Source organism: Miniopterus natalensis, chromosome 6 (genome assembly GCF_054644295.1).
Source record: "Miniopterus natalensis isolate mMinNat1 chromosome 6, mMinNat1.hap1, whole genome shotgun sequence".
Lineage (NCBI taxonomy): Eukaryota > Metazoa > Chordata > Mammalia > Chiroptera > Miniopteridae > Miniopterus > Miniopterus natalensis.
The window spans coordinates 90,705,488-90,728,880 of NC_142086.1; the positions used below are offsets into that span (position 1 = coordinate 90,705,488).

At 55.6% G+C, this 23,393-nt stretch overlaps 1 protein-coding gene across 2 annotated transcripts in view; it reads left to right on the forward strand.

Moving 5' to 3' along the window:
• Positions 1-23,393, forward strand: part of TIAM1 (TIAM Rac1 associated GEF 1) — a 215,199-nt gene that overhangs the window by 46,405 nt on the left and 145,401 nt on the right. Inside the window, exons 2-3 of one of the 2 annotated variants that reach the window (XM_087818493.1) lie at positions 4,046-4,098; positions 4,830-5,004. The gene's annotated coding sequence lies outside the window, so the exon portion shown is untranslated. The remainder of the gene's footprint in view (positions 1-4,045; positions 4,099-4,829; positions 5,005-23,393) is intronic. The other variant, XM_087818492.1, reaches the window with a different exon arrangement.

The following is a 23,393-nucleotide window of genomic DNA, read 5'->3' on the forward strand; positions in this document are numbered from 1 at the left end:
GAAGAATTTGGATGTTTATGACTGTTGTCATCTGAACAAATTGGCCCTTGTTAGTGAATCTGTAATTTGCCAAGAACAAGGGCACACAAAATGAGTGACAAGGGCTCTGCCACTCAACCCAAATCATTTCTTCAAGAATTCCGGATCCTCGCCCGGCTGGCGTGGCTCAGCGGTTGAGCGTTGACCTGGGATCCAGGCGATCGGGATTCGATTCCTGGTCATGGCACGTGCCCGGGGTGCGGGCTCGATCAACTACTCTCATTGTTGATGTTTCTGGCTCGCTCTCTCTTCCTCTCCTTTCCTCTCTCTGAAATCAATAAAGATATATTTAAAAAAAAAAAAAAAGGATTTCAAATCCTGGTGGACCTTCTCCCTGAAACGGCCCAATCCCTTGGGCATTTCTCTTCCTTTCGCTCCAGCAGAAGACAAGCCGGAGTCGCCTCCTCCAGCGCCTGCCTCAAGATGACAGAAAGGTTTCTCTCGGCACCAGGATCAACGCTGTAAGTCCCGGAAGCCGCGGGGAAACGAGGAGGCGCTCCTGTGACTCTGGGAAGCCGTGATGCACACACTGCGGCGCTGAGAACCACCCGGGGTACTTGGCTAATCAATTTTCAGACCCTTTCCATTTGTATTTTGTTTAATCAACAAAAATAAATCGCCCTGCCAGCCCTGAAAGCCCAGGGCGAGGTGGCGGCAGGTCCCTCGCCCGCCCTGCCAAGCCGCTTTCCCGCAGAGCACAAGCGTCTTAATTGGAGATGATTTGTATTCGGAAGCATGACGCTCCGGCATTTGTCTGCAGAAGGAAAAAGCTGTGTAAGCAGGCAGCCTGCGGCCGCGTCAGGCCTGTTTCTGACGCGGATCTGCACCCTGTATCCCTCCGACGTCTATATGGAAACGGCCTTTTCTAGCCCTTGTTCGTAATTCTGCTCCCGCTCCCGGAGCAGCTGTCAGATGGTCCCCGAACCTTGGCTCAGCCGGGTTTTGCTGAGGACGACGCCCAGAGCCGGGCCTTCCCCCTTTTCTGCAGGTCTTACTGCCCCGACCCCTGCCAGCTGGCCTTTGGGGGACAGCGGCTGCCGTGTCAGGGCTGGTGACGCCCGAGCGGCCCCGGGAGGGGTCCTGCTTGGTTGTGGGAAAACCTCACTGGCCGTGGCTGACGGGGTCTCAGGTGCAGGGGCCTCCCTGAGATTCATGAGAGTCCAGACTTCGCTTTCCCTGCCGTCTTTGCACCTGGGGCAGGGGAGAGAGAGGACAGAAGTACCGTGTGTGTGACGCCCACACGATGTGCCCCGGGAGGGAGCGACGCCCTCCACGTGGCGAGGAAGACAGGCTCAGGGGACGGGAGCAGCAGCCCACGGTCACCAGCCGTGTGGGGAGAGCCGCGGTTGGGGGCCCCTTTGGCCCGCCCCCCGTCTTCCCGCTTCTCTTGCTGCTGGAAGCTGGAGAAGAACCCCTCTCACCGTTTCTCCACGGTGACCTCGGCCTCTGAGCTGAGGCCCCGGTGCCGGCGGGGAAGGGTCAGGGACATAGGGGCAGACGCCGTTCGGGCTCTGCGGGTTAGAGGCTCTGGTCCCTCTCCGTGCCCTTGCCCAGGTGGCTTGTGACTCCCTCTTGGCTCCGCCTGGTGTGGAACGAAGGTGGACTTTGTAGGCTTCCGTGCATTTGTACCCGAGTCACCCCAGTAGCAAGGGGAACGGAGAGGGGCTCCGATGTGGACGTAAAGCAGCGTCCTTGGGTCCTGGAGGCGCGTTTCTCACTGACCCCAGAAGAACCCTACGAGGGTAATGTTGCAGGGTCACCCCCATGCAAAGGGGGAAGCCAGCCCAGGGCGGGTGAGCCACAGATCCTGGTCACACAGCACGAGGGGCTGGGCTGGGCTCTGGCCACAGTCTGTCGGGTGAGGGCTGACCCCATAGTGGGGGCTCCACCCTGGGATGGGGCGCCAGGGACGCTCGGGGTGTTTCCTGCAGGCTCCGCTCCCCAGGCCTCCGTTTCTGGAGCTTCCCCTCCCTCCAAGGGTGCTCTCCCCGCCTCAGCAGCGAGGTCCGCGGGCAGAGCTGCTCCGCCGCCTGGAACTGATTTTGCTGCTGCTGGCGCTTCGAGCACCTGCTGAGCTGATGAGCTTCGGAAATGCCACTGGGCTGCTGCCGCCGGAAGGGGCCGAGTGACTGGCGGGAACACAGTCCCAGCTGCCTCCCTGGGGTGGGGGGGGAGGGGCCGTGGCTCCCCGTGGGTGGGGGGAGGTTGTGGTCCTGCCCACACACCGGGCACAGGTGCCCACCACCGTCTGCCTGGTCTTTTCTCTCCTCCTGGGCAGACTGGCTAGTTCTGCGCTGATTTGTTTCTACATTTTTGGGTCAGTTTCTGAGAATACCAAGAAATAGTTGACCTTTCTGGATTTCTCTTGTCAGAAAAATGCTCATGTATACAAAATCCTGTATGTAAATTCGGGATTTCCTTGGGACCCTTGCCCTCAGAACCTCCTTGGGTGTCTCTCTCCCCATACAGGAACCGTGAAATCTGGCTCAGAAATTGGGTTTTCCATTTTTCTCTTTCCCCCTCTCCGTCGAGGGCACGCACGGAAAATTAAACCTTCGATTTATCTTCTGCGCCCCTTTCTCTGTCCACCGTTGTCTTTCAGAGGTCGGCAGGAACGTGTGACACGCTCAGAGTGACAGAAGAGAGGTTAGTGAAGATGCCCCGGGGGTTAAGCAGGAGGAGACCCCCGGACTTAACAGAGTTCAGACGTTAGAGGACCACGGGCGGGTGACTGGCAGTGACAGGAATGTGCGTCTCCCAGCTCTGGGGGCTGGGAGCCCGAGATCAAGGTGGGGCAGACCTGGCCGCGGGTGGGGGTCACCTCCCGTCGCAGCTGCGGCCGGCTCCCTGTGCCCCCGCGGCTGGGGGGTGAGGGAGCTCCCTGGCGTGTCCTTCATAAGGGCACTAATCCCATTCATGGGGGCTCCACCCTCGTGACCTAGTCGCCTCCCGAAGGCCCCACCTCCGAACACCTCAGATTGGGGGTTAGGTTTCAGCCTGTTCAGCCTGGAACCCTCCGGCCCGTAGAGCTACGGATGGAAGGAGAGGGTTGGCTGAGTAAAGCTGGGGCTTGTGGTGTGACCCCCCAGGGGACCCTGCAGGGAGGAAGCTGGGGGTCCATGCTCCCCCTTTCTTTACTTCCCTCTTATCTCCTGGCTTCGACTGTACCTCCCAGGCGGCCAGCGGGCAAGGCAGCCTGGCTGGCGCAGGCCACAGAGGGCCTCCTCCCGGGGCACAGATCCCGGGACGGGATGGGAAGCAGCCTGACGGCTCCTGGAGAATATTCCGCACTCAGCGCCTCGGGGTCTGAGGTCACTGTTGTCCAGGAGGTGGTGCTGTGGAGCGAGCGAGGGGGCAGCCTTGCTCCCTGGCCGCCTCGGGGAGCGGGCGTCGCGGGGACACTGCGTAGTGGGTGCCGCGGGGGTTTTGTAGTCCTGCTTGTGATCGGAGGCCTCCTGTTTTTTTCAGATGCTTTTAAATCCGGTCTTTTAGTTTTTTTCTGATCTGTTTGCTTGCCCGTCATTCTGAGGCCATTGGCGGCTGGCGCTCATTGTTGAGTAGCCCTGCCTCAATCCCGGCGTGAAGTCTGCATTTGCGGTTGCTCAGTAATCTCACTTCTGCCTTTCCTGGAAACCTAAACAAATAAAGTCTTGAATTTTAGCCATCCCGATGAAAATAATTTTAGGCAGCACCTGTCCTGCCCTTCTTGCTTCATTTAACAGGATTCCCAGCCTGGCTGAACCCGTGCCGTGGACTCTGGGGTGTGGTTAACGTAGGAGGTTGTGCTGGGGCGATGCCCCCAGCGGTCGAGTCTGTGCCCTGGTCTTCGTTCCACAGGTGCCTGCATCTCTCTGTCCTAACTCCGAGTCCCGTGTTTCTTCCCTCTGCTGTGGGCTCTCGCTGATGACACAGTTTTATAAGTGACGTGCTTTTTCTTTCGTGGATAAAGCACACGGGCCCCCTGAGGGCTGTTTGTCACTCAGAAGTCTCTCTTCTTCATTCCCAGGTTGATGGCCGCGTTCCAGGTGTTAACGTCAGCAGACGCCTGACCTCCGCATGGTGAGTGATTTACCTGCACGCGTGCCCTGGGTGCTCTGAAGGACTTTCTGGGGGCATCGGGGTTTATAGTTCGTTTGCTTTTTAATCCAGTTGTTTGTCTCGTAGCCCTAGACCTGTGCCTGGTGGGCGTTGCTTTTCATTCCTACTTCTTTGCATCACTTTGTTCAGGGGTGTGTTTGAAAACAGCAGACGTCTACAGGATCCCAACAACCGCAGCCCATCTGCTTGAGGAAGGGTTTTAGGGAGAGGATGTGAACAGAAAATCAGGCTTCTTTACAAATATTTTAATCTGACTCTGAAAAGATGGGGTTTATATTTTAAACAGCACAATACTAGTGTCACGTGTAAAAATGAACAGTAATTTCTTAGTATCACTAAATATTCATGTTCAGATTCCCATGATTGTCTGAAATGTTTTTTTCACAGTTTGTTAAAAATACCGCCGGGTGATCAAAGGATTTAAACAGAGTCCGTACACTGTACCTGGTGACATGTCCCCGTCCCTGTTAGTGGGCAGGCGCCTCTTCCCTCTTGTTCTCGGGGTGCGTGGGTCAGGAAGCCGGGCCTTTGGCCCTGTGGAGTCCCCACGACGCAGGTTTGCTGCCAACATCCTTGTGTGATTTACCACGTTTCATTGTCCCCCAAATTTCCCGTCAACGAAAGGCTGGATCAGAGTCAGGTTCCGCTTGTTGGTAAAAAGTATTTCACGCGTGACGGTGTGACTTCATCAGGTGACACCTTCCGGCTCTTCTTCCGTTGTGGCGATGGACAGAGGCTGTTGGTCCAGTTGCCCTGTTAGGGTCCCTGCTGTTTCCCCCTGGTCGTTTCAGCAGCCGTCGGCGAGTTCATTCTTCCGCATGTCAGACGCGTCGCCCTTAGACTGGAGAGAAAATGGAACCGAACGTGGTGAGTTCACCGTACAGGTGGTGCCGTTTCACAGGGTAGATCAACCCCCGAGCTCAGTACCGGGGAGCCCGACGGGCTCCATCCCCCCCCGCAGACGGCGTGGGGCCCTGTCCTCGGTGCGAACACACAGCCTATGGCCGGGTCACCTTTCCAGCCGGCATCTCATGCTGAGGTTTTCAGAGTGTGTGGACTTGCCTGTTTCCCCTGAACGAAACTCAGCTTAGTTTATGTAAGCGATTTCTTTGCTCTTCGGGCTTGTATTATGTGCTCCATGGTTATGGGTGGCTGTGGAATTCTTTATTTAAAAAAAAATTAAAATAGATTTAAACTACAAGTGCTTGTCTTTCTTAATTGCATCTTAATGCAATAAAAACCAGAGTGTAATTATTAAAAATGATAAGAGAGCAGAATTAAGACAATAAAATTGCTTAGCAGAGATCCTGGTTCCTAATGTATTTGGAAATAATTGGTGTTCTAATGAGTAATTAACACTCTTTCTTTGAGGTGTGGAGCTGAAGCGTGGCCTGGCTGGGGGCCCCAAGGTGCCTGATGGCTGAATGGGGTCCTGGGCAGCACTTCTGAATCTGTACAGAGTGGAGCGTCCTTCCCCTGTGCTGTTAGTTGCCTTTTTGTGTGTGTGATAGGGAGAGACACTAACCGAGGGGCCAGGGCGGAGGGCCCTCTGCTGCTGACCAGACACCCCCTCTCGCCCCAGGTGGGTCAGGGAAGGAGGGCTGTGGCTTTAGCTCAGACCACAGGGGCATTTCCTGGGAGGTGGAGACCAGGTGGAGGACCTTTCTCGCCCAGGTGTCAGGTTGGCCTGGGGCTTATGCTTGGGACTGGCTGAGAAGCCCCCTTGGCTTGTTTTCTAGACCCAGCCCCTACTCTGTCCCCGTGGGTCTTACTGCCGAGATGGCCAGGAATGACCAGTCCAAGGAGACACACCACCAGGAGAAAGGGGGAGGGGGTGGACGCCAAGGCCCAGAGCCCCAGCCTCAGTTTCCCCTTGCCCACCTGGGCACCGGTTGGCTCCCTGAGGATCGGGAGAACCAGGACACGCGGGCTCCTAAGTTGAAGTCCTGGGACAGCACGTTCCGGGAAGACCTGAGCTCCTGTCCACTGCTCCTTTGGTTCCAGAGCTCCTGGCCCGTGACCACCACGTTCTGTCTCTGGGAGAGGTGCTGGTGGTGGTGGGTGCTGTTTACCCCCCTGGTGCTGGGCACCCACCCGAGCCCAGCCTGGTGGGAGTCAGCCCCGCGTCGCTGTGCGGAGGCTGTTGTGAAGTCGCCCTCGAGAGTGCTTCCCGTGGGAGAGAGTCACGGGGGTGGGGGGGGGTGGCACCACCCAGGACACTAATTTGAAAGAAGCGACTGCTGCTCATAAATTTGGGGCCTCTTCTTCGGAAACAGCTTTTAGAGTCTGGGGCGTATTCTTTGAAATGTCTTCGTCAGTGGCAGATCTTTCTCTTTTGGGTGTTTTTGATTTTCGGTGAAATCTGAACGCAGTTGCCCCTCAGTTGGTTTTCGGCTTTCGTTTTTGTCCACGGAGTAGTTGGAGGGCTCTGGATGGCCCGAATGGGGGCCCCCGTCCCTCTGCTCAGAGCTCCTGCGGATCCTGCCAGCACAGGTTGGAAAACCTGGCGTCCTGCCGGCGGATGGCCTCAAGGGGTGTGCCCGCCCCCCTCACCTCAGCTCCTCTTAGCCGGGGCACCCCCACACCTCGGTGGGACTGGCCCGCATGTGCACACATGCACACGTACACGCAGGCCACGTGCACACGTACAGGCGTCTGGGGTTGGCCTCACCGTCTAGCCTTTCCCCACGGGCAGGTGGCTTCGCTCCCGCATTTGTTTCGTTGGCTCAGAGCTGTCTGCCCTCCAGGAGCACCCCCGCGCCCACTCCAGCCCCTGCGGCCCCCACCCCCTCTCCCAGCCCCGTGGGGGCTCCTCTCTCTGTCCCCCACTTGCACCTGCTCCCCCCCGCTGCTCGTGGGAATCGTCAAGGTCGCTTGCATTAGTCAGCCGTGTACAGACTTGGCCAACTTCCTCTGTACACAGTCTTTTTTTTTACTAAGTAATGTTGGTGAATTATCTGAATTGGAAAGTTCACGGGAGAAATACGAGAGTGAGGCATGCTGTTTGGCAGACTGAGTCCCCCGCACGCCTGTCCCTTCGCGGGCTCTGCCCGGGGTTGGGCACCCAGGTGTCAGCGGCGTGATGGATGGCCAGCGCCAGTGTCCGCGGCCTGCGGGCTGGCCGCCTGCTGCCCAGGGCCCGACGTGCGGTCACCTAGAGCCACGAATCTCTGTGGTTCGATGCAGATGACAAGCCCGGCCTGGCCGTGGGGCCTCGGCCCTGCCCGTCCTTCATTTTACAGACGAGAACCTGAGGCCCAGGAGTCGAGGCGTTTGCTCCACGTGAGGCCTTACTGCCACCGACTGTCACGTGAGCCTGTGACGCTCGGTTCGCAGCCCCGCGCTGGGGGACATTTCCCACGGGCACAGTGCCCACTTGTTGCGCGTGTTACGCGCCGTTGAGTCGGCTCTGACTCCCGGCGACCCCGCGCGTGAGTGACGGCCACCGCGTCCGGTCCCCACAGCCCTGCGCCGCCCGCGGACTCAGCCCCTGGCGGCTCCTGGCGCGTCCGTCCGTCTCGTGTGGGTCTCCCCCCGCCGCCTCTGTTTCCCCAGCATCACTGCCTTTTCCAAAGAGCCCGCTCACTCAGGATGTGTCCCAAGTAGGACGGCTTCGCTTTTGTCACTTTTGCCTCCGGCGCCGTCTCAGCCTTCGTTTGCTCCGGGACCCCCTGCTTGGCCTGTGCGGTGGTCCCGGGCACCGGTCCCGGAGCTGTCCTCCAGCGGCACGTGTCAGATGGGCCAGCGTTTCCCTCCCAGCCTCTTCGCCGTCCAGCCTCCCATCTGTCGGGGAGATGGGGGGGCCTCAGCTGAGGTTCCTAATGACACGCCCGTGCTCTGGGCCATCCCCTCGCTCCCAGGGCCGCCCGCCCCAGCTCAGGCGTCTTTTGGTTTCGGGGCTTCAGTCTCCGTGTGAGGGGATCACTGGGCCGAGGTAACAGAAGCGGTAGGTGCGTTTGTGCCTCTTTTGTTACGGTTATTGTCGTCTATTTGCTATGGTTAATATTTAATGGCAGGCGCCAGTTAATTTGGATATTGGGTCATTAATTATCTCAGGTCCCGATAAATAGTCCGGCCTCACTTCCCTCAAGCTGACGAGTTTCGCTTGGCGCCTGTGAGGAAAGCGAACGCGGGGTTTGTGTTGTAGCCGTTGGTCATCTCTCCGGGTTCTTTCCCCCGCACATCCCCGAGCGCGCGCGCGGTTCATCAGCCGGGGCCCTTAGGCTCTAAAACGGTCGCCCCGCCGGCGATCTTTCGCTGCGACCTTTCGCCTCTGTTGAAATGTGACGCAATAAGGACGTTAGGAGAAACCTGCCTTTAGTCACTTATTTTTGAGCCGGGGGCTGTGCTCCCCACTGTTTCCCGGGGCGGCTGCCGGCTGCCGTGGCCCTGCCTTTGGGACAGGCCCGTCCTCAAGAGAGTGCGCCTCGGCTGGCGACGGCTGGCCTAACTCCGTGGGGTCCCGCTGCTGGGAGCTAACGAGATTAGAGTAGATTTTGGTGAAATTTTTCAGGTAATAGAATCTCATCAGTTTCCAGCCTCCTGGCTGCTTTAAGTCGAGGCCACGCGGGGAGGGCCCAGGGGTGAAGGTTCACAGGCGGCGGCTTCTCCTTGGCTTTGGGGGGCCGCGCTCCCCGAGGTCAGGTTCTGTGGGGCGTGTTCTAAGTGACATGGTGGAAGGCAGCTGAGGCTGGCGTTTATGTCGCGTCGCCGTCGGGCTCACGCTGCCCCCGGCGAGGCCCGGGTCCTGGTCGGTATCGGTCTGCCAGAGGGCAGGGTGCTGTTAGCTTACCCGAGAATGAGAACTTGGGAAACCATAGCAGTTCAGGGCTCACTGTAGAAGCCATGGCTATAAAATACGATTCTTTTTTTGGCCCCACACAAGCATATTAGAAATTATCCTTTGAAAGTGGAGAGAGAGCCGCAACGTGGGCCACGAGAGCCTGAGATCTGGGGGTTTTGTGCCAGCGGCGGCGGTGGGTCAGGGGAGGTTTCTTACTTCAGGGCATTTAAACTGCGGGGCCCCTTAGAAGCTGATCAAAGTTAGGGTCCTCTGCCCAGAAAAATGCATGCACTCGCTGCACAACTTTTTGTGTACAGTTTGAGAGGTTCACGGGTTCCCCTAGAGTTTATTTTTGTCACATGCACTTCAGTTTTTGTTTTTTTTTTTAAATACATCTTTATTGATTTCAGAGAGAGAAAAGGAGAGGGAGAGACATAGAAACATCAATGGTGAGAGTCATTGATCGGCTGCCTCCTGCACGCCCCCAACTGGGGATCGAGCCCGCAACCCGGGCATGTGCCCTGACCGGGAATCGAACCCCGATCGCCTGGATCCTAGGTCGATGCTCAACCGCTGAGCCACGCCCGGCCGGGCAACACTTCAGTTTTTTAATTAAAAATTTTTTTTGTTAATTCTCACCCAAGGATATTTTTTCCATTGATTTTTTTTTTAGAGAGAGTGGAAGGGAGGGACGGGGGGGCGGGGAGAGAAACAATGACAGAGAGACACATTGATTTTTTGTCTCCTGCATGTGCCCTGACTGGGGCCCAGGATCGAGCCTGCAACCAAGGTATGTGCCCTTGACTGGGAATTGAACCCATGACCCTTTGGTGTGCAGGCCGACGCTCTAACCACTGAGCAACACTGGCCAGGGCAAGTTAGGACCTTTCTTGATTGTGCTTCCAGGTCTGGTGTTGATGAACCGATGTCTGATGCAGTGTGAAGTTACTCTCATAAATTAGGAGCATTCAGTAAACTGCATAGGACCCTTTAAATAAAATTCAGTATTAAATAAACTATGCTTTTCATTAAAAAAGTTAAAAATCCAGGTAGATTTGCAAGGCTGGGAGAGGAAGCCTGAAGCAGGAGCGTACGGGGGAGGATTATCACCATTTTGATCTGCGTAATTATCTTGTACGAACATCAGATCCTGCTCAGAGGGCCCAGAACCTGCAGCAGAATGTCCAGGAGGCTCCGAAGCCAGGTTCACAAGGTGCTTGGGCTACGGGCGTCCTTGGCTCCAGCAGGTAGTTGTCTGTGGGAAAGGGCACAGCTCCCTGTTTATACCGTCTGGGGAGCTGGCACTGAAGGCTGTTCATTATTTCCTGCCCAGGGCTGGAGGGTTTAATTACCCCGATGACACAGCACCGGGGAATCCGACAGGCCTGGCCGTGTCCCGCACGGCTCTGTAACCCACGCCCTCCCATCCTTTGTTTTCAGACCTGCAGCTGTGAAGTAGAAGGTGAGTCCCGTTCCCTACTTTTCAGGCAGGGATGCTTTCTGCTTAATTGCTCAGAGGTAAAGTTGCTTTCCTCCCTGGACAATGTGCATGTTAGAGATACTGTTGATTTGGGTATTTGATGTATTAGTTCACAGAAACGTGGGATCAAGCCTGACCCGTCACCAGAGAACCTGGGTCTTTCTGTGAGTGCCTGTGTGGCCTGTATGGCAAGTCCCTCCAACAGTTTATTTTCCTTCCTGAGTCTCAGGGAGGCTGTAGGAGTTTACTTTCCAGGGCAGAGACTCTCTCCATGACCAAACTTTAGTTAGGCTCCCATGAGCCCTTTTCTTGGCTGGGCCTTGCCTTGGCCCCTGGTTCTCTCTTTGGCCTGCCCAGCCCGGTCTCAGCAGAGAATCTCACTACATTATCCCTCACCCTTGATATCTGATCAGGTTCCGTTACCCTAACCTTTGATGTGTAAGTCCTTGGCCTGCCTTTCCCAAAAGTCCTGTTAGGTCAGTTTAGCAGGAACCCCCCTACCCTTGATGTCTCCTCTTAGTGATTTTTCACCCACCAACCTCTTCACTCTGCTCCTCACTTATAATTCCCACTTGTCCTTTTGTATTCAGAGTTGAGCCCAATCTCTCTCCCTTGTTGCAATTGTCTTGAATAAAGTTTTCCTTAGCATTTTAACAAGTGTCAGAGTAATTTTTTCTTTAATAACCTAGAGATTCTTACTGGATGTGTCCAAGATGGGACCCTGTGCATCATCTGGAAAAGGCTAATTTTTCCTGTAACAAAATCCAAAATTACAGTGGCTTTAACCTAATGAAAGTTTACCCCTTGTTCACATGTAGTTCTTTCCATATGGTGATTCTGGGGCCCAGGCTCCTTCTGCATTGCGGCTCTGCCATCTCCAACATGTGTCACCAGCCAGGGCCGTCTTTCTTATCTTTTAAAGGCCAGGATCAAACTTAGCAAGACTTGCCTGAGTCTCTTGTTTTGGCTTTTAATTTCTCTAGTACTTACTGCTTCAATTCTTATTTACCAACTTTTAGTCATTTTGAACTCAGTGCGATAGAATGATGAGAGGAAATAAGAGGCCTTTACTTCGATGTTGGGTAAGGGCATAGCTCTGTAAGTTTCTGTTGTTTCATGGGTCCTCTGCAGGTTCACTTGGCATCTTTGATGATCAGTAAGCAGAGTGAGTTTCCCCCAACGCCTCCTGATCTAGAGTGTCATCTTCCGTTCTCCTAGACCCCACAGCACTGGGGGTGCCAGGTCTGGTCATTGTTACCCCCTTTGACAGGAGTCACTGCATATTGTGACACGGCATTTAAGACCTTCCACAGCCCGACCCCGACTTCTTCTCCAGCCGCATCTCCATCACGCCTTCCATTTCAGCTCTAGGGCAGACGTCCTGAAGTTGCTGGGACAGCCTGTGGGTTCCTCCACCGTTTCCCTGGAAAATCTCCCTGGGCCTCCCCTGCCAAGTCGTGCAAGTCGGGACACCTTTTCAGCCTTTGCACGTGGGGCCCCGTCTTCTCTTGTCTGCATTCCTACAACTTTCTCACCACCAGGCTAGAGGGTGTGTCTGGGAAGGTGATGGTCCTTCTCAGCAAGAGCATAATTTATAAACTTGAAGGTGAAATCACTCGGGGCCTGTTCCTCCATGAAATTGTGCAGGAGAGGAGGTGGCACAGAGCAGAGAGGGCCATTCGGGAGATGGGGGGCTTTGCCACGGAGATGTTGGGGGCATGAGAATAGCCTGTCTTCTCTGTGTATGCCCCCCCATTTCGGCTTCATTTCCCTTTGCCTGGAGCAGCAGAGAGAGCACAGTGGTTTATGTGAAATGGGGAGAGCTTTTCACATTTGTTTCGTATCAAGTGCTGATTTTGGTTAGTTTTGGTTTTACAGGTGGAAGGAAATGCTCATGGTTGGACGAGTCCCACAGAACGTTCCACCTCTCAGGGGAGCGCCTTTTCTCGTGGCTTCCTGCCCTCGTGGCCCCATCGGACCACCTGACTAAGCAGGATTGTTTGCAGGAAGGCCCCGGGGGCAGTTGTCTGTTTCACGTCTGTGGGGCTCTCTCCTCCTCCCGTGGGTGGCGTGTCAGCCCCCACGTTCCGGGAGCTCCTTGTTCGGCGGATAGATGTGTTTGGACGTGACCTTTCCCAGTCCCTCCTCTCTGGGCTGCTGCCCACGGAGGAAATGATCCTCGATCCCGTCCATCTGCACTGGTGGCAACAGAAGAGAGAATTCTCCTTCCCGTGGTCCAGGTCCAGCCGTGCAGACACCTGTCCTTCAGGGGCCCGCAGCGTCTCGTTGGGTTTCACTTCCTGACGCACTTTCCCCAGCCTCGCTCTGGAAGCCATCAAGCTGGACCTGAGACAGGGGGCGGGGGCGGGGGTCTTGGCTGCCCGGGATGCTTTCACCGACTGTGGACCGGACACAGGGAGAGCCTCCTTCCCCCGCTCCGCAGTTGGCCCCGTTTGTAGCCTTTCCCGTTGTGGCTGATTTGTTCTGAGAGCTTTCCTTGCCCTTTGGGAGACTCCGCTGTTAGAGTTGAGGAGGAAAGGACAGCTTCTCTTTTAAGTCTGATGGGAACCATCTGCACAGACGTGTGCACAGGCTGTGGATTCAGGCTTCTCCGGACCGTCAGCCGGGCCCCTGGCTGCGCAGGAAATGCGCGTGAGGACGGGAACCTTTGCATGGGGGCCCTGGATCCTGCGTCTTCATGTTCCAGAGAAAACGCATTCTGGCCATTTCTGAGGCTCATCGGTTTTTTCCCCTGCAGCTCTGGAATTTTCTCTGTGCATTCAGCACGGCCTGATCCCTGGTCTCCTGGGAGCTCTGCTCTGGTGAGGCCCCCTGACCTGGGGATGGACCGCAGACGCGCAGAGCCAGATCGTAGCTCTTCCGTAGGCCTCGCCATCTGCCCTGCGTCCTGGGCACAGTCCCCATGAACTTTGGAAAATGCTCCCGGAGCACTGCTCCCGGCCCACCAGGGTCACTGTGATTCCCAGATGCTGACCTTGTGCAGGTGACGTAACCCCAGCTGGTGCTGCAGGGGGGCCGGCTGAGTCACGCTCCGACTTTGGGATTGAATGTTCACCGTGCTGAGTGGCGGGCGCCCCGAGGAGGGGATGGTGCCTAGTGTGTCTGTTCGCACGTCCTTTGCCCTCAACTGCCCCAGAACCGAGGTCCGGACCTGGTGTCAAGTGTGCGCACCTGTGTGATGAGGGGGCGGGACAGCTCAGGAAGGTCCGTTTCATCTGTTTTTGTATTTGCAGAAGCAGATGACAGTCCCTTTCTCAGGGACACAAAGATGGGGGCTTGGTGGCTGAATCCACAATGAATTGTGCAAGGAAGATGCCTATTGGAGCCCTGGCGGGGTTGCTCAGAGGTTAGAGCGCCGGCCGGTGCACCAGAGGGTCTCGGGTGCCATTCCCAGTCAGGGGCGCGTACCTGGGTCGGGCGCGTGCGGGAGGCAACCGGTCGATGTGTCCCTCTCACGTCCATGTCTCTTTCCCTGCCCCCCCACCTCCCCTCCACGCTCTAAAAATCAATGGAAAAAAATATCCTCGTGTGAAGATTAAAAAAAAAGATACAAATAAAAAAAATAAAAAATAAAGCTTGAGGGGAGACCTTTCCATCCAAACACTTGCGTCTCCAAGGAAGGAGTGTGATTATGTAGCTTATCGCCCGGGTCCTTGGGAAGAGCAGAGGAAACTACTGCCTGGTGCTCCCCTGCTTCAGCGACGCACGGAGACTCGGCGCCGGGGGCTGGGGACCCACCGGCCGCGGCCAGGTCCCGCCTGTCCCGCGCCAGTGAGGAAAGTTGTTGGCACTCGGCCGCACCCGCTCATTCGTCCTGGTGGCTGCGCTCTTGATTTGAACGCCAGAGCGGACACTGAACGGGTCCCAAAGCGCGAGGCACGTCCTCTCCGGCTTCTACGGGGAGTTTGCTGATCTCCGCTCTTCCTCTGCTACCTGGACGGCGCAGTCGGGCCAGCCCTTTACTTAAATACTCAGAAACCTGAGCATATACGTCCTTTTTTACAGGCAAAAGGAGAGAAACCATTATTTGTACCGTTGATCCTAGAAAATATATGGAGTTTGTATGATGCCGTCTTTTAAAGGTTAAAACCTTCGAGGTTTAAAATCTGCTGCTTGTATAAACGAACCCACGGCCCCTTGTTCCTCCCCTGCCCTCGTAGCCGGGGCTGCTTCCAGAGTGTCCTCAGGGTGCTGCTCCCCCCTTGAGGACATTTGGAATTATGGGGGGGCAGGTTCAAATGTGCCCCAAACTCAGGTGGCCTCACCTCCGTGTTGGGGTGCACTCGCTGGGAGGGCCACTGACATGGTGGCGGTTTTATGCGGAATTTAACGTTTTCGGGGACCCCTGCAGCTTCCCCCAGCGACGGGGGGGCCGTTAGTGTTTCACACTCCGTGGGGGCAAGAACCTGAACCTTCAACAGGTTCCCAGGTGAGGCTGAGCTTGTGTTCCTGGGCCCGCTGACCGCGTGTGGGAGAGACCGCGGGCCCCTCAGCGTTGTCAGCAGGAGACGAAACGAAGGCGCGATTGTAAACTGGAAAACAGGGAGGACTGTGGGTTAACACAGTGATCGGGTCCCGTCGGGTTAATCTCCGCGTTACTCCAAGTTCTAGGAAGGGGTCGGCTGGTTTAAGCCAAAGCGCCATTGAGCAATCACACGACAGGGAGACTTTCATGAAGACCTAATTCCCCCGCATTTGGGGATTTCAGTCGCTATAAACAGGAAGAGCGCTTGGAACGGAGCCTGGGCTCTCCGTAAGCCTGAATCCCTTTCGCTGACTCAGCAAAGAGAGTCCCTCGCTTGAACTTTCGTTTGTGCAAGGAGGTAATTTAGGTGCCTCGGGGGCTTCCTTCTGTCACTGTCCGGGTTTGTCCCCAATGTCGAGACCACCATGGATGTCGTGACCTACGTTTTCTGTTGACAAAATTCTCGTTTCTTTTTTTTAAAATTACTGATGCTTGGTACAGTACTTGAGCCACAAATGTAAAAATAACTGAAATATAAACATAAGAATCTAGACAGACACATAACCAACAGGATCTCTACAGGCTGTGGAACTTCCCCGAGGGTCTGGAGTGGTCTGGAACAACTCCGGGTCCCTAGCAGCGCGACGCCCACACCGAGTGAGGGTTTCCGCTCTGGGACGGGGGAGACGTCGAAACCGCACCTCGTCTTCAACGTGCAGACGCGCATTTCAGAGGAGCTGAGGGGCTAATGCTTCTGTGCTCACGAGTTAGTTACTCCCCGCGTCCTCGAAGGACTGACGTGAGCGGAGGCGACTTGTTTGAAAGGAGAGCAGGGAGAACCTTGACCTTGGAATCGGAGACTGTTCCTGTGGCTCCAGGTGACATTCTTTTAGCCCCGGTGTCCGTTTCTGGCCTCTGTGCACTGGCGGCGAGAGGGCTGGGGACCCGGCGACTCTTCGGGGTTCCTTAGAGCTGCATGTATTCACAAGAGGAGGCGTTTCGGCTGTGGCCCTCCGACTTCCCCGTGTGTGGGTCCCAGCCTCTGAAGGTGCATGAATTCGTGAAGCCCTCGGTGAGTCCAGGGGGTTCAGAATGAAGGATGTTAACCAGCTCCAGGGGTTTCAGCAGCATCTACGATTTTGGCTTCACGCACGTAGGGCCTTGGAATTGCATTTATAAAACTGGCTTGACGCCCTGGCTGGGTGGCCCCGTTGGTTGGAGCATCACCCTGTGCACCGGGGGGTTGCGGGTTCGATCTCCGGTCTCTCTCACATCGACGTTGCTCCTTCCTCTCCCCCTTCCTCTCTCTCTCTCTCAGATCAACGAACATATTCTTGGGTAATTGTGTCCCACATATGAGTGCAGTCATGTGGTTCTTAGCTTTTTCTGCCTCACTTATTTCACTCAGCATAATGTTCTCGTGCCAGAGGGGAGGGGGCTGGGGTGTGGGGGGTGAAAGGGGCCTAGTTCGTGGTGACTGAGGATGGTTTGACTTTGGGCGGTGGGTGCCCAGTGCAATATACAGATCTTGTGACAGAGCCACCCACACCTGAAACCTACGTGATCGTATTGACCAGTGTCACCCCAATAAATTTAATAAAAGAAAACGGGCTTGAAAATCATGCATCGGGGTTCCCCTGTGTGATCGGCAGCTTTTCAGAAACCCTAGGGACCCTCTTAGAGTTTTGTGTCACCCTGTCTGTCTGCGTGTCTGTCCCTTCCAGGGAATCCCTCTCTGGACCCCGGGACGTGGGCGGTGGGTGACCGTGCAGGTGTCCTGCGGAAGAGGGACGTGTAGGGAAGTGAACGGCGTGGCTGGTGGTTTCGGTGTTATTGGGGTGGCTGGTGTTTCAGGAGAATTATCTGCAGAACCTGAAAAACGTGTCTGGCGGCCAGGTAGGTGAGAGGCTGTTCTGTTTCTGGGAGTTAGTTGATTTTTTAGGGTGAAAGGCGGAGGAGGGAGGAGTAGGGGACGCATACCACTGACTCCGCATGTCTGTCCCGCCGGGGATGTGCCCAAACCTCTAGGTTCCTCAGTCTCAGGGCCTCATCACCTGCGACTCGCAGGTTCTGTGTACAAGACTCAGGCTCCGTACAGGCTAAGGCTACGGAAAGTGTTTCTCTGGGCCAGGGAGGCGACCAACCAGTGTTTCCCTCTTACCTGCCTGGCCTGGCCCTTCCCTGTCCCCGTATTTGGTGACACGTGGGTTCCTCCAGAGTGACGGGTGCATTTTCTTTGACCTTGGATTCATAGAGTTTGGGACCTGGGAGCTCAATAAAAGTCTCCTGGATTCATAACAACAGACGGTGGTTTATTGCATTACTGGTAATGATAGGCAACAGGTTTTATTGCAATAATAATAATAACATAATAAACCGCACTTTAAGGGAGCCCGCCACGTGGCAGGCGCTGTGCGGAACCCTTGGCAGGTATTCACTTCTTTTTGTTTGGTTAATTCTCACCTGAGGATATTTTTTCCATTGATTTTTAGAGAGTAGAAGCGACGGAGGGGAGAGAAACATTGATGTGAGAGAGACACAGCTACTGGTTGCCTCCTGCATGGGGCAGGGACCAAACCTGCACCCCAGGCATGAGCCCTTGATGGGAAGTCGGACTCGTGACCCTCTGGTTTGCGGGGCCAACACTACAACCACTGAGCCACGCCGGCCAGGGCAATATTATCATTATTTTTGTTGCCTTTTCAGAGGGAGGTTGTTTTCCAGAGCTCAAGGACACTTCAAGGTCATTGTGTCGTATTAGGAGCTTTTGGAGGGAACGATAAACGGGTGTTACCTTGGAAAAGGGAGGGGTTTTGGTTCATCGGATGAGAGGTTCGGGCTGACGGGACTCGAGTGTGGGTGCTGCTGGGTGGTAACTGCTGGGGTGGGTTCCTGCTGAAACGATAGCCCTGGAGGAGTCGGGGCTCAGTGTCGGCTGCCGGGCTCACCGTGACGAACCGCTCTCGCCTCTGCCACCCCATCGCACTTTGCTGAGACTCCCGATTAGCCCCTGTCACCGTCTGCCTGGACGTGAGCTGTTTGCGGGGGTGTCTGTCCTCTTGGCTGGACCAGGAATTCTTCCCGGGCAGGGACCGTCTAATTCGTTTCGTGCCTTTTCTCTTCCATCCTTCCTCCCGGGATCAGGAAGATGCTCGGAGCCTGTGAGCTCTGTCCCTCTGACTCCAGCAGTTTCCAGACTGTTCCTCAATCTAGCACCACTTCTCTGCGCACCTGACCAGGCCCCTGTGTGTCACGTGGGCAGGTAATTGTGGGACTTGAGGCCACCCGGAGTCAGGCTGGCCTTGTTCTGCGTAGGTCCCTCGGAGCAGTGTTCAGACCGCCGAGAGCCTGGTAGATTTTCTTCTTCAAAGAGCAAAGGACAGCCCGGCCGGCGTGACTCAGTGGTTGAGTGTCGACCTAGGATCCAGGAGATTGTGGTTTGATTCCCGGTCAGGGCACATGCCCAGGTTGTGGGCTCGATCCCCAGTGGGGGGTGTGCAGGAGGCAGCCAGCCGATCAGTGACTCTCATCATTGATGTTTCTCTCTCTCCCTCTCCCTTCCTCTCTCTGAAATCAATAAAGGTGTATTTAAAAAAAACCACCAGTGGACAGTTTGTGTTTTTCCCATAGTATGAAATTTAAAAAATTGTATTCATTTCTTTATTATTAAAATATATTTTCATTGATTTTTAGAGAGGAAAAGCACAGGAGAGAGAGAGTTAGAAGCATCCATGGTGAATCATTGATCGGCTGCCTCCTGCACGCCCCCGACTGGGGATCGAGCCTGAAACCCTGGCTTGTGCCCTGACCAGGAATCAGCCAGCTGACCTCCTGGTGCCCAGGACAACGCCCGGCGGACTGGGCCACTCTGGCCCGGCGAGTGTATTCACTCTTTACGGTTAACTGTTCACACCTAGAATGGCCATTTGACGTTTTCTGACCCATGGCTGCCGTGCAGGGATGCTGGCCGTGGTCCGTGGCTCTGACCTCTCCAAATTGTCGGAGACGTCGCGGGGCCTCGTCGTCTGAGACTTACGGGGAAACGAGGTTTCAGCCCCTTTCCTAGCGGGACAGCCCCGGGCAGGGAACCGCGATGGCTTGGGATCCTTTGGTTGGGAGGAAGCAGGAGGAGGTTGGTCAGTGAACCCACTGAAAAGCGCCGCTCCTGAGGGCCGCGGGGAGCGCCACGGGCACCGCGGTTGCTCGGGTGCGGAGGGCGGGGGGTCAGGAAGGGGTGCCGTCTCCCGTTCTGCCGAGGCCCGCGTGGCCTGTCGCCGCTGTTTTTGCCTCTGCTCCCCGACGGCCTTTCGTGCTTCATCTCCGGCTCCCCGGATGCCCAGATTCACTGGCTGCCGGCGCTTTGACTGGGCGGCTCTGGTCCAGCACCACGGTCGCCCCTCAGTCACTGTCCTGGTCGCCCAGCCTCTCGGCGCCAGTGTTTAAGTGAGAGTCCGCGTGGCCCGGGCTGGGCCCTGCGTCGACGCCGGCTGCCCGCTGGTGCTGGGCGGGGTCCTGTGCACTGAGGGTGGCGCGGGCTCGGCTCCGGGGGCTGCGGAGCGGCGTCGCCGTGGCAGCGACTGGCCTGGCGGCCTTACCGGCCTGGGAACAGTTCGCCATTGTTTGCCTTTGGCTCCGGGACGGTGAGGAAAGCAGGCCGCTCCTGTCCGCCTCCTTAGCCCGGCCCCTCTCCCGGTTGGAGTTCAGGCCTGGGCCGCGGAGCAGGGAGGCGGCGCCCGCGAGCTGGCGTCAGGCAGTGGTGAGGAAGCGGCTGTTACTGCCTCCGAGGGAAGCAGGTCGTCGGCGACGTGAGGCCACCGATCTGTGTGTAACTGGTGATTCAGCGCCTTTGATGAAATTAATGCATTTGAATATGTTTCTATAGGCACTTGTTTACCTTTTGGGTTCTTCACTGTGACTTAAAAACCCCCAACATAACTTGCCCTGGCCGGCGTGGCGCAGTGGGTTGGGTGTCGTCCGGCGCACCAGGCGGCTGCTGGTTCGACTCCGGGTCGGGGCACATGCTGGGCTGCGGGCCCCATGCCCAGTGCAGGGGGCGTGCAGGAGGCAGCCGATCGCTGTTTCTCAATTTCTTTCCCTCTCCCTTCCTCTTTCTCTAAAAATCAATAAAAAAATCTTTGTAAAAAAGCCCCCAAAACAAAACACCAACAAACCTCACTGTGCAGGGATTCCAGCTTCACAGCCAGGACTGTGTTGAGCGTGGGGAGCCCTGGGTGCTGGGCGCAGAGACCGAGTGGCAGGAGCGGGTGAGGTGGCCTCACGTCTCACCAGCGGACCGCCTGGGTCACCGGGGAAGCTTGTTCTCTGAAGCTCGGTTTCCTGACCTGTAAAATGGGGTGAGAAAAGCGTCCATCTCAATATGTGGTTGAGAGGATTCAATAAGTTACACATTCAAAGGCACTTTGGGGACTCTTGGGACGCATGAGCGAGCAAAACACACAGAGGTCTGACCCTGCAGCGTGTAATTCAGTACGTCTGCTGCCTCTGATTCATAAACCTAAGAGTGGTCCTTACATTTCCTTCTAATTCTATAAATACTGAGTTTAAAAAAAAATTTTTTTGATAGCAGACAGGTGGCTTATTGTTTTTTGAAAATTATGGCCTTGGCCGCTGTGGCTCAGTGGTGGAGCATTGGCCCGGCCACCTAAGGGTCATGGGTTCGATTCCGGCCAAGGGCCCGTGCCTTGGCTGCAGGCTGGATCCCCAGCCCCGGTTGGGGTGTGTGCGAGAGGCAGCCGGTCGATGTGTCTCTCTCACATGGATGTCTCTCTCCACCCCCCTTCTACTCTCTCTAAAAGTCAATGGAAAAAACATCCTCAGTTGAGGATTAACCAAAAAAAAAAAAAGAAAAGAAAATTACAGTGTGTGAAGTACGTGTGTAAGCACTTAAAAAATCAATGAAAATGTCAACATTCTTTGAAAAAGGTCTGTTTTTCAAGGCAGATGTTAAATGAGCTTTATCTGAATTCAGGGAATAAAAAACACCTGGAGAGGCCTTGTGCTCCGGTACCTGGGCTCCGATGGCTCGGGGAAGGCCTTCCTCCTGTCCGGGGGTCAGTCGTTCGCTGTCCTGAAATCAAACTTAGTCTTAATGGGTTTTCATAACCCAAAACGTCACAGTGGATGTACGTTTGGACAGTTTCAGATCACACCTCTTTGGAGTTGCTATGGCTTACTCATCTCTTGGACGGTAACTATATCTCGAGACATGAAATCCTCTATTTTTAAAACTTCCACATTTTGCAACTTTGGCTGTAAGAAATAGAAACTCTCAGAGACGGGCTCTTTCGGATGGAGGGAAATGTTTTCCCCCCAGTGAATCCAAACAGGTCATTCTACGAGCCCAGAGAGGCCATTTCCTTCGTCTGCGCTGGGATCTGAAGCAATAATATACTATGTACAATGATTTCATTTTGTTAACTTTAATTTGTTCTTTGCTTAGCCACTTATAGGCTGTATGAACCCCAATTCCATTACAGTTCAGGATGGTACACAAATTTAAAAATGCACTGGTTGAAATTTCAAAGAGGGACCGTATCCAAGCCCGTATGAAACATAATTCCATTGCTTTATAGGCAGGTCACACGTGTATCTGAGGGGGCATCCCTGTCATATGTAAAATGTGGAAGGAAGACCTAGAATAAGAGAACCTTACTCTATCGTACATAGTACGAAACTCCCCAGTTCCATTCTCAGGAGCTCACTTTGGCTTTACCCTTCCTTTGTTTTTCTTTTTTTAATGTGTTTTTAATTGATTTTAGAGAGAGAGGAGGGGAGAGGGAGAGAGAGAAACATCCATGATGAGAGTCACCGATCGGCCGCCTCCTGCACGCCCCCTGCTGGGGACCGAGCCCGAAACCCGGGCATGTGCCCCGACTGGGAACCGAACCGTGACCTCCTGGTTCATGGGTTGACGCCCAACCACTGAGCCACACCGGCCGGTGGCCCTTTTTTTTTCAGTTTGCAGCAAACAGTGACTTGACGTGTTTGAGAAGAGACGGAGCTGGGTAAGAAGAGAGGCTGACGGCTACGTTTCTCTCCGTCAGTGTCACCGGAGAGGAGATCAGCTCCACAGTTTTACACTAAACAGTTTCCCCAAGTGGCACGAATGCCCCGTTCCCGTGGCCGGTCACCTTCGCTGAGGGACACCATTCGGGCCTGGGAACCGAGAATGTTGCGGTGAGGCCGGGACTCAGCGATGCCCCCACTCCCACCATTTCCCCGTGTGCGCCGGCGTCCGCAGGGCCGAGAGCGGAAGAGCCGTGGGGCCCACCGAGGGTTGTATTAGTTTGCTTTTAGTGGATTGAAGTGATGCGGTGGTTTGCTCCCCAGATCGGCACGTTTTCAGGACTAACGCGAACCATCCCGCGTGTGGGAAGCCGGCCAGGTCTCCCCGGCCCCGCGCCTCCCTGGTCCTTCATTCAGAAGGAAGGCAGAGAAAGTGAGATTGTGCAAAAGTTTTCCACCCCGTGCTGCGAACAGGTGCTTCCTTTGTGAGCCCCAGTGAGTGAGTTTATGGGGTCGTCCCACCCTGGCCTGCGCCATGGATCTAAAGAACAAAGACATTTGCTCTGCCCCGAAGATTGACATTTGCTTGCGGAGATCAGGCACTTCCTGTGACCCCGGGCCCCATTCCCGGGTGCCGCTGGGGGTCGGGGAGGCGCCGAGGCCCCGGGTGCTCCGGTCGGCTCTGGGACGCGGGGGTGCAGTCCCTTTGCTGTCAGCGGTGGCCAGCGCCAGGACCTGTGGCCTGGGCCCCTCTGACCTCCTTCCCCACCCCGTTCCTCTCTCGATTTCTCTGCGTGAACGGAGCCCGGCGTCTTCACGCTCTGGCTCCTGGAACAGAATGAAAGGGTTCCTTTCTGTGCGGAGGGCTTGGGTTCACACAGAGCTGCCTTTGACGGGAAGACCCCCCAACAGATTCAGAACGTGCCGCGGTGGGGCCCAGCCAGGGGCACAGCCGTCAACTGCAGTTTCTACGCCGTCTCGTCGGGCCTTTGTCCTGACATCTCGCTTCTGGCAGGGAGTGTGGCCCTTCGCTTAAGCCAGGGGCCGCCTTGGTCAGGACGGTCGTGATACTTGAAACCAGAGGCTCCACGTGGAGATCTGTAGATTTACAGGGGGAAGCGCAGCGCTCGGCTGTGAACGCCGGGCCATCGGGCTGGAGCGCTGGGTGCACGTGATGCCCAGGGGTGCGGCTGATTTACACGCGGCTGTGGCTCGACCGCTGGTGAGAGGTCTTGCCCGCAGTGTCTTTGTCTAAACTTTGGAGGAAGAGCATGTAGGCGGCAGGGTTTCTGGCTCAGTTGAGATGAGCTGAGGATGAGCTTTCCAGGCATTTTAAAAGGTCCTGGTTGAGAAAAAGGTGACCCGAAGCTAGTTGAACAAAATGGAACGCGTTCATTTGGGGAGGCAGGTGTAAAGATGTTTGTGCCTTGATCTCTAGTGTTTGGAATTTTTCCCAAAAGAAGAAAAAAAAGTGGTAAGAT